At 46.3% G+C, this 11,299-nt stretch overlaps 1 pseudogene; it reads left to right on the forward strand.

The window, feature by feature from the left end:
- Positions 1 to 469: 469 nt before the first annotated feature.
- On the forward strand, positions 470 to 8,026 carry LOC122231754 (annotated as a pseudogene).
- The last annotated feature ends 3,273 nt before the right edge of the window (positions 8,027 to 11,299 follow it).

An 11,299-nucleotide genomic window follows, 5' to 3' on the forward strand; every position in this document is an offset into this window, starting at 1 on the left:
AAGGCATTCTCAGAGAATGAGGCCATATCACTTAAACCCAGTTCCCTAAAATTCAACTCCCTTTTGAGGGCTTTTGTACCTGTCTGCCTGTCCTTTTTGTCCTCATTTTAGCAATCTAAGAATTTGAAAATTAGAATTTAGAATTATGGAATCGAGAGTGCCTTTGAGTGACAGGAAGTGGAAGAAAACTTTTATTTATTTTTAATGTTTGTTTATTTTGAGAGGGAGTTAGCAGGGGAGAGTCAGAGAAGGGAGAGAGAGAATCCCAAGAAGGCTCCATCCTCAGTGCAGAGCCCGACAGAGGGCTGGATCCCACGACCCTGAGATCACGACCTGAGCCTAAATCAAGAGTCAGTCGCTCAACTGACTGAGCTACCCACGCGCCCCAAGAAGTGGGAGGAAACTTTTAAAAGAGCAATCTTGAGCCAGAAGTCAGAAGAATTTTCTTTGCATCAACTCTTTTCAGACTATGCAGAACACAAAAGGCAAAGTGTGGAACTCCACAGAGAAGTCAGGGGAAGAATATGTGACTGTCAAATTCAAACTCATGTTGGTGGAAATGAGAGGAACAGTGGGCTTGAGTGAGTCAAGCATCTCAGCTTTATCAAGAACCTCATTGAAGGGGACAAAACAAGAAAGATCTGTGGCAGATAACCAAGTTTCCTATCCACCGGAGAATGCACAATGCAACAACAGCCTAAAACTGGAAGAAGATACCTATTCCTCCATTACCCTCTAAACTACCACTAGTCAACCTACTTCACAGAGACACTGTGTGGGCCTGGTACCATCAGTTAAAGCTGAGCACCAGAGACAGACACTAGAAGCACATAAGTAACTCTGTGAATATACTTACCCAAATCAGAAGAATATTCCTGTCACAGCCAAGGAGGCCAACATCTAGACAAGGTCCCATGGAAAATCAAAGGTGAACAAGGGGAAAGCTCAAAAATATGATTTGAGGGGACTGATCCTCCAGAAGCAGGTCCTTCTTCTGAGGAGGGGGTGCCAGAGCTTTTAGAGTTACCACTCTTCTAGAGGGAGTTAATACCATTGTAGTAACCAGTCCAGCCCAGAGGCTGGGTTGGCCTCCTGGACCAGAATTGCAGCCAGGGCCAGCAATATGGAGGCAGTAGAATCATGACAAGACTTGTAGTGTCTCATGGTGTATGGTCCATGGGAGAAGTCTCTCTGAAGACATGGACAGTTGGGTTCACCTGCAGCTTTATAGTGGACGAGCCTGGATTCCAGAAAAACCAGGGAAAATGAGTACTTGCTTTTCCTTGCCTTCCTGCAATTTGCCAATATGGTATGCACCATGTGTTCAAAGGAAAAATGTGCTAATAAAAAGCCTCCTGTGAGATTAGAATATCAAGGGAAAGAGCATATTTGTGTAAGTGAGTGTGGAAAGGGGACTACAGTTAGCTCCACTGACAGCCGTACTTTAGTCCCTTCATCATAGTCCATGCTTTCTGCTTACAGGGCTGGTAGACCAGTGGGTTGCCCGTAGACCCTCCCCCCCACCCCTCCAAAGGTGCCTGCTTTGGGTGGGATATGTGTGTTAGGATACAGGCAGACCCTTAGGTTTCAAAAATGGGAAAACTGGGGCACCTGGGTGACCCAGTCCGTTGAGCATCCAACTCTTGATTTCAGCTCAGGTCAGGGTTGTGGGATGGAGCCCCACATCAGGCTCCTTGCTGAACATGGAGCCTGCTTGACATTTTCTCTCTCTCTCTCTCTGCCTCTACTTCTCCCTCTACCCCTGCCTCTACCTGCCCCCCCCCCCCGACTCAGCTCTCCTCTCTTAAAAAAGGACATTTCACAAGTTATCACTCATCCCAGTTAATAAACATCATTTATTAACAAAACATTAATAACATAATTTGTTAAATGAAAACCTTGTTTGTAACTACCAAATATCCACCTTTGAAGTCCCTGACAGCTTGTAAGTGAGATGGTCTTCAGCTGAGCATATTGCAAGGATTTGAGTAAAGAAACAGCCAGCATTGGTTTCTGTGCATTTTCCTCTTCAGAACACAGACTACCTTAGGACTTGTTCCTTCTGGTTTTAAGTGTAATGGCTCTGAACTGTTGAGTATTTTAAGCCAAAGAGTAAGCTGTTATTCTCTCTCTTGCCCTCCCCAAAACACAGAATTCTTAACTTGGAAAATGTTGTTTTTGTTTTTTCTTAGCAACCTGAGACGTCTCTGGTTTAGCACTGGCTAAAAACACAGGGCGCTTTGCCAGTGTTATTTCCACTTGCAACCGTTTTGTAGAGTTCTGCTGCTTAAAAATGTTTAAGGCTGCTTCTCAATCCTAAATACATAATATGTTGAATTTAAAATTTGTATGTAAGTCATCAGCTGTTGTATTTAGGAGACCGAATTCATCGCATGCAAAGTATGGTTAATGTTCCAAACTCAAAGTAGGATTAAAGCCAAAAAGCTTGATTTTCATGCTTGTGCATGACTCCCTTTTAATTTCTTGTGTACTTCCTAAATGTTTAGTCCTGGGAGTGTTGGAAAAGGCTGGATGTTTTTCACTTGTCCTTTCACAGCAGTTTCCAACGTTGTTTTATTACTAAGAGCAGAGGATTTCTGTGCTCTCCTCACCCCCACCAATCAGAGGAAGTTATAAAAGTACTGCCCTGGAAGGAGTGGTGGAGGTGGGAAGTCTGTAACCATCATGATACTACTGATCTGGGTTAGAATCCTCAATAAACATTTCAGATAAAAAGCAAGTTTTATTGAGGAGCAAGTGTCTCTCTACTGATTGCTCATTAGCAGTCAGAATTTTCACCATAAATAACACACAAACTTTATTCCTTTTAAAAAAATGATGGAGGGGTGCCTGGGTGGCTCAGTCGGTTAAGCGGCCGACTTCGGCTCAGGTCATGATCTCGCGGTCCGTGAGTTCAAGCCCCGCGTCGGGCTCTGTGCTGACAGCTCAGAGCCTGGAGCCTGTTTCAGATTCTGTGTCTCCCTCTCTCTCTGCCCCTCCCCTGTTCATGCTCTGTCTCTCTCTGTCTCAAAAATAAATAAACGTTAAAAAAAAAATTTTTTTTTAAATGATGGAATCATTTGGGGTCTTGGCTTATGAGCTGGTCACCCATGGAGATTTCTGGAACTAGCCCAGATGTGTTACCCATTTTCAGCAGCGCCACAAAATAAAACTAAAGGCAGCTAATGACAATTGAGCAGCTCTTTACAGATCTTGCGTTAAGTACTTACCTCCTTTTATGCTCACAACAACCCCCAAACCATGAGTTTCCTGAGAGTAAGGGTTGTGTTGTCATGGTCACTGCCGAACTACCATCTCTTATCTCTCTACCTGGAATATACCAGGTCTATACCTTCTTGTTGAATGAATGAAAGTGTATAAGATACTTCTTAGTGCCATTTAACATTCGGTCAGCCTCCCCTACCTCTTGTTCCAGCCACTGCATAGAGCAGCACTACAGTAGCCTCTGAACATCTTCACACAGGCTCAAAAAACCTGCCTCACCTGCACTCCACACTTCCTGCTTCTTGCCTCGGGGCTTCCCTTGGACACACAGGTCTGTGCGCCATGAAAGTCCACCATGTATGTGTAATGTGGAAATGTGGGAGAGTTATTACCTCCAGGGACATACCTTTAACCAATGGGAGACAGGAGTCAATGAATAAATTCTTCCTGTTCTTTTCTCCAGTGGACTATTTGGATACCAAATTTATTTCACTTTTAGAGGACAATCATGATGGTCCCTTGGGATCAAACCATTAGCATGGACCAACTCAGTAACCTCCCCTCCATACTTTATAACAGTCCCTCTCTCTGTCTTCCTGCCCCACTTCTTTGTCTCCATCTTGCTCACTGGGCTCACAATCCCTAGTAGAGAAATAGCCTATAAGTCCTCTATCTCAGGCCCTTCTTTCTGGAGAGCCCCGACTAAGACAAAGTAGGTGAATCTGCCCTTGAATACTTTGTCCAAAAACATTATCCAGATGAATTATTGTGCACTAGACCATCTTATTTTAATTGCTAAATTCCAGTCAAAAGGAATGAGGGATGCCTTCTTCCAGAATGATGGAACCCACCACCCTGGATACCAACGGTAGCTATTTGTGTGAGCTGTGAGAACGTGGCGCTGAGGCAGTAGGGCCCCCCTTCTGACTCCTGTAAGTCTTATTTCGCTGCAAGAAGCACAGCCTCCAGAGGACTCGCTGAGGACAGGAGGATGTGATATTGCTGTGTCAGGGTCCATCTCGGAATGCTGAAAACAAATGTTTGCAGTAAATGGTAAATGGCACAGCGATGCCTTCCAACTATGTCTGGAAAATTACACAAATCTCTGGGAGCTGACCAGTTCTACTAAAAAGCAGCAAACCTAAAAAGGAGCTGATAGCAGAATCAACTAGCACTAATAATAAAATAATAGATGTGATTTTTTTTTTTCTGACATCCGTTGAATATTTACTCTGTGCCAGGCCAGGGTTTATCACATTAGATCTTTACAAAAGCCCTTTAATGACATCACTCTTAATTTTCAAGTATCTGGAGGGCTTCAACGTCGTTAACTCACCCAAGTTCTCACTGCTGTATAAAGTAGATGCCGGCCAACTTGCAGACTTCTTTTATATAAGAGAGGAATAAATCTTCTGTCTCAGCCAGTGTTGTGTTGATGATTTCTGTTATATGTAGTTGAGATTAATCGTAAATGTTATAGTTACCTAATTATAGAAGATTTCTGGTACTACTTTTGGTTCAACCCCCAGTGCAAAAACTAGGGAGATATACCTTAGTGGACATTCTAAAAAATTGTAGTCATAAGATACTCTTTCCATTGTGCAGCAGAGAAAGGAAAATCAGCAATGATCTGATACAGGGAAGGTGTATCAGAGAAAAAAGTCCCACAAGATACTTTCTCAGTGTTCTAAGGCCTTTTACAGGTATAAAGACTGTATCTCCCCCATCCCTGGCCCCAGAATTGATACACAGGAAGTTATAAATATGAACGTACCTACAGAGATTTTCAGTAGGACTCTAGGAAATAATGATATTTCACTCATTTATTCATTTAAAACCATTTATTAAGCCCCAGGAAGCTACAGAGATGAAATGGTGAGACGGGGCCTCAGAAGGCCAGGTCTGTGAAAGAGGCTCCCCCCGGGCGCCACCGGGCGCGCTCCGCTGTGCCAGTGTGGCGCTCAGGGAGTCACAGAGGAGGGGTCTGATCCAGCGTTGAGAGAGGAAGGAAGGCTTCCTGGAGGAGGTGATGCCCAGAGGAAGGAAGGCTTCCTGGAGGAGGTGATGCCCGAGTGAGTCCTGATCGTTGAGTAGGTGTTCCAGGAGGATAAATCTGGGTAAGGGTTAGCAAGAAAGGCAAGGAGAGAGCCCCAGGGGCACCGGGCGAACACCGAGCAGCGTGGTGTGGTAGGACACACGGGGAGGAGTGAGAAGAGATGAGGCCGCTGCCGCATAAAGGAGCCACGTCATGAAGGCCCAACACCAACGTGTCTAGGTCACCTGGAAAGCTATGCCGAGCACAGAATGCATTTAACCATTTAGAACCATTGTAGTTTAGAAAGATGCTTTGCTCTGGGTCACCGCACTGACCTTCCTGCTCTAATACTGTGAATCAAGGAACTGGTATGATTTTTTTTTTCTTAATTTTTTTTTTAACGTGTATTTAGTATTGAGAGACAGCATGAGCAGGGGAGGGGCAGAGAGAGGGGGAGACACAGAATCGGAAGCAGGCTCCAGGCTCTGAGCTGTCGGCACAGAGCCCGACGCGGGGCTTGAACTCACAAACTGCGAGATCATGACCTGAGCCGAAGTCAGACGCTTAACCGACTGAGCCACCCAGGCGCCCCATTTTTTTTTTAATTATAATTCAAAAAGCAACCCTTGGCCTTATTCGGGAAGGTAATTTGGAGTGCTGAATGTTCACACTTGATTCTGTCCTCTTAGGACACGCCTGGTGGATCTACCTAAGTCCAGAAGAGAGATGTATACCATTCGTTTGAGATACCAGTTCAAGCAGAAGCCAGGAGTGGGGACTGGAGGTAAGGCTCAAGATTCAAGACGAGGGCTCAGTGATAATATCAGCTAGATGGCTTCAGGGAGGACCCAACAGGTGCCTGTGCTCACCCCGTATATGGTCCTTCTAAGGGAATTTTCTTCATATTTGAACATTCTCTGCAGAGTCCAGAGGCTTTCTAGGGGACGGGACCTGGGTTGGCCCCTGATGGCTCCCGGTATAATAAAGAAGCCCCCGCACCTTTCTCTACGACCCTCCACATGCATTGGCCACAGGTGGCAAGTCCATCCTCGGCAATTCCACGCCTTCTTTACACGGTAAAGAGCAGGAAGCCGGGTGCCGGGCAGGGACGGAGCTTGTTTTGTTCATTGTTGTGTCCTCAGTCCCTAGCACAGGACTGAGCACATGGTAGGTACCCAAAAAATACTTACAAAATAGTCAATTGTGCCTTTGCAGGTAAAATAAAAACAGCAAATGCATTTCATATTTGCTATGTATTCTAAGCATTTTACGGGATATTTTATTCTCAAAACAATGTTATAATGGAAGTACTATTATTCCCTTTTTACAGATGATAAAAACTAAGAACAGAGAGGTTAAGTACTTGCCTGCGGTCACACAGCTATAAGTATAAATTCTGCAAAAGTACAAACTTTTGGAAGTACAAACTCTTAGAAGTACAAACTTCCAATTTGAAGATAAATAAGTACTAGGGATGTAATGTACATGATGACTACACTTAACACTCCTCTGTTAAAAGAAATTAATACGTGTTACGTGAATGCTAGCATTTATGGTTCCTTTGAGAACCCATTATATTTTCAATTTGGGGTACTTGTAGGTTTTAGTTGTTAATTAGGAGGCATTATTAACAGATAAAGATACATTTGCTCATTTTCGGGGTATAAATGGCAATCCAGAAGCTGAAAGAAGGGAGTGATGCCTGAGTGGGGAGAACCTGAAAACCCACCACCCCAGTCCCATTAATCTTCAAACCCAAACACCCAGCCTTGGGCTATCTGGTTAAGCCCGCAAACCCTGTTCGCCCCAGTCACTGAGGTCTCAGTCACATTAGCCAGCTTTCTGCTCTTCAGACAAGCCAAGCACATGCCCCCTCAAAGACTGTGCATATGCTGATCCCTCTTCTTTTTTTTTTTTTTTTCAACGTTTTTTTATTTATTTTTGGGACAGAGAGAGACAGAGCATGAACGGGGGAGGGGCAGAGAGAGAGGGAGACACAGAATCGGAAACAGGCTCCAGGCTCCGAGCCATCAGCCCAGAGCCTGACGCGGGGCTCGAACTCACGGACCGCGAGATCGTGACCTGGCTGAAGTCGGACGCTTAACCGACTGCGCCACCCAGGCGCCCCTGCTGATCCCTCTTCTGCAAATACTCTGCCCCCAGGTTTTCTCCTGGCTGGATAATTGCTCACTGTTCAGGTCTCAGCTTATGTGTCACTCCTTTTTGAGGCCATCCTCAAGTACCCAGTCTAAAGAACTACCCTCCAACCCTTACCCCCATCCCATTAACCTGCTTTATTTTCTTTTTAGCACTTGCCAGAAATAGTCATTTTTGTTTGCTCGCTATTTCCTTACTTATTTCATCTTCCCAACTTGGGAATATAAAACCCATGAGGTAGATCAGGGAGGTTGGCAGCATAGAGGCAGAGTGCAGTTCCTATTTTTCCAATGACAAATGATTCCACAAATTACCTGTCTTTGCCAAATTGTGGCCATTGCTAAGTCAAATGGGGAGAAGAACCTCGAATCTCCGTGCACCCACCTCTCGGTGCCTGAATCATGCAGGATAAAATGCCCGGACCCCAGAGATCCTGCATCAAAGCCCCATTGATGACACTCAGTTGCCGGCAAAGGCCCCCTTGCCAGTGTGAGAAATCAAATTGGGAGCTTTGGGCATGAGGTAGATGACGGTGAACAGGTGACAGCGGAGACCAAGAGGAGGTTTCACAGCACCGAGGATGTTGGAAGTCTGTGTGACTGCTGCTGAGGTTGCTGGGGAAACAGTTGGTGCCGCCTCTGGATGCCATCAGGGAGGATTTCCTGTTGCTGTTCCAGTTTTATATCCGAGGCTGTAGCATAAGATTTCACTTGGGAAAAATGTTTCTTTGGCTTAAAAAAGACATGGTTTGGAAGCCCTTCCTTTAGACCATTTCCCCTCATTGTATACAAAGGAACAGTGCTGGGAGGAAAAAAATGTTTTCGCTAAGCTCTTTCTCAGTATTCAGAATGAGAGTTTGAAATATTGTCCTTGCCAGGTAGACATTTGAAAACTTCAGGGCCAAGCCCCTCTCCTGCAGGCCCAGGGAGTTGAGCGCAGTCACCCCTCTGTCTACCCTTCTCTCCTCACCAGATGGCAGGTAGCACCCATTGCCTGCTCCAGGCAAAACATGTTAGAAACGTAGAGCGCTCAGACATGCCACTGACCTTTATCTATACTTCATGTAAGATGGTAGAAAGAGAGCAGGGCGCCTGGGAGGCTCAGTCATTTGAGCATCCAGCTTCAGCTCAGGTCTTGATCTCACGGTTCGTGAGTTCGAGCCTCGCGTCGGGCTCGCTGCTGTTGGCCAGTCAGTGGAGAGCCCGCTTCAGATCTTCTGTCCCCCTCTTTCTGCCCCTCCCCCGCTTGCACTCTCCCCGAAATACATAAATATACTTTTTTTTTAATTTTTTTAATGTTTATTTATTTTTGAGAGAGAGACAGAGCATGAGCGGGGGCGGGGCAGAGAGAGAAGGAGACACAGAATCCGAAGCAGGCTTCAGGCTCTGAGCTGTCAGCACAGAGTCCAACTCAGGGCTCGAACTCACCAACCGTGAGATCATGACCCGAGTCGAAGTCGGATGCTCAACCAACTGAGCCACCCAGGCGCCCCAATAAATACACTTTTTTTAAAAAAGGCAGGAAGAGAAACCAGGGAAATAATTGCCCTAGAAAGAACTCAGTCGATGGGCATCCCACACCCAAACTCTGCCAAGCGCCCACACTTCCTGGGGGTAAGGTAATGGCTTGCCACCAGCTAATGGTGCACATCAGCATCTCAGAAGCTTTGCCGAAAGTCTGCTCGCAGCCATTGGGCTCACTGGGAATGTTTAGCCGAAAATAAATGTCTTCCTCTCACTTGCAAAGTGCTGCTTCGCCTGCTGCTGGGGGGAGAGTGGTGGGAGAGAGGCGAGGATTTTGCAGCACTGCTCCCCAGCCACACAGGCCCGGAAGCCCAGAGCAGCCACCCCCACCTCTGCGTTGTGACTGCCACCTCGCCGCTGCTAGGCGAGGGATAATTGGTAGCGCTGGAACATGGCCAGGATTTGACAGAATGAAGAGCAGGCGTCTAAACACAGGGCATTGGCTCCGGCACTTGAGCTGTGACTGCGGGGTAGGTTTCAAAGTCGTGGTACATTCACAAGGACCTCGGAGGTCAGGACACCCTGCCCGTTACCCAGCTCCCCCTTACTCAACTTCCGTGCCACTTTTATGCCACCCTTCCTACATACCAGCCTCTTGCTGGGGCAGCAACACAAAGGTGTTAGGTGACAGTAGAGTCCTATGAGTGTACAAGTGGGGACTGTACCCCACCCTCGAGCTGGAAGGTGACAGCCACAACTATATTTGGGGATGGAGATTAGCACAGGCTTCGGTTGGGACCGCGAGTACTGGCACAGGAGCTCTTTGCATCGCTCAGGGAGCCTATTAGCAAAGCCGAACTTGCTCCCTGCCAGCTGGCAACACAATCACTTTGAACTTCAGCCAGGGAGAGAACAGCCTCTGATGGTTAAAGAGCCACGCCCTTGTGGTTGGCCAAAAGATTGAATCCGACAGCCTGTGTGTCTGTGTCTTTTGCTGGGAGTCAGTCACTAAATTGTCATCATGGATGTCCAGCCACAGCACTAATCCCAAAGCTGGAGGTGTACCCTCCAGGGGAGGGACCCGTCCCTCAGATGGCAGGTTTTAAGTGGAGTATCCACCACTCGCAGGAGCAGGGCAAGCCTCCCAGTTCACGAGAGGTACCAAGAGACCATGTGGCCCAGGTCTCAAGTTTCGAATTTTGAAATTCTCTGCAAAAGAAATTGTATATGCAGTCACCGAGACTCCCTGACGGTGGGTGAAGGAAAATGACATTCAGGGTAAAACTTTAAATTAGCTGCTTCTTACCAGATGCCACTGCTTGGAGTCTATTAAAATAACAATAATGACAGACACTCATGTAATGTATACTGTTCCAAGAGTCCAAGGCTCTTCTAAGACTTGTATTTAACCCTCAAAAATACCCTATGAGGATGTAATACTATGCCCATTTTTATAGATTAGAAACTGAGTTCAGAAAGACCAAATAACGTGCCCAAAATCACACAGCTCATAAGACCACACAGCTAATTAAGTGTTGGGTCAGGGTTTAAATTCGGGCTGTCTGGACTCCAGAGTCCGTGTGCTTACCTACCACACTATGAAGTAATTGTTTTTAAAAAATAAATTTTACGGGTAAAAGTAGTCACCTCTTAACATGGAAACACTTGACATTTCACCATTTTTTGATGTCCCAGGAATCTCTAAAAATGGAAGAACCTCAGGCTCTCTAAGGCCTCGGGTCAGTCTAGCAACAGCTGGTCTTCTTCATGAGGAGTGCTCCTACTCTAGAGAACGGTAATTCAAGTTCTGGGTGAGGGTATTGCAGACGCCATGCGTGGGCCTCCCTCTATGCTACAGAGTCAACCGAGTTATTCTTGGTTTGGCCATGTCCACTTCTCAATTCAAGGCTCTCAAACTAAGAATCACAAGAGCTTCCCTATACCTAATAACTGGTGATGCAAAGACCCCCAAGGGCTCTCATTTTGTCCCAGCCCCTCCAACAGAATGGCGGTGTCAGGCACCCAGACAAGGTGCTGGGAGGCATTACTGTGAGCTCTAAACGACCTACAAAAGGAAAAGGTAGTTCTTCAAAGCTGGCAGTTGAGTTGGGATACCTAACAGACTCCTCGGTGTGCTAGAGAACAGTGTGTACAATTAGTATTTGATGTATGGGCGGTAGGATTTATTCACTCAAAGCCCATCTACTGACCCTCCCTGGGAAGGCACTGTGCTAGGCACTGTGGGAACGGAGATGAATGAGACATGAGAACCCAGAACAGGGGCAGCAAACACACAAGCAAATCGCTCTATTACAGTGTGGTTGGCAGAGCAGATCATGGCAGGTCTGAGTGCTGTGAGACCCTGTTTCGTTCTGTAGAGGGATTTGTGGAAAGCTCCTTAGGGGAGCTGACATTTGCA

Source organism: Panthera tigris, chromosome D2, assembly GCF_018350195.1.
Source record: "Panthera tigris isolate Pti1 chromosome D2, P.tigris_Pti1_mat1.1, whole genome shotgun sequence".
Lineage (NCBI taxonomy): Eukaryota > Metazoa > Chordata > Mammalia > Carnivora > Felidae > Panthera > Panthera tigris.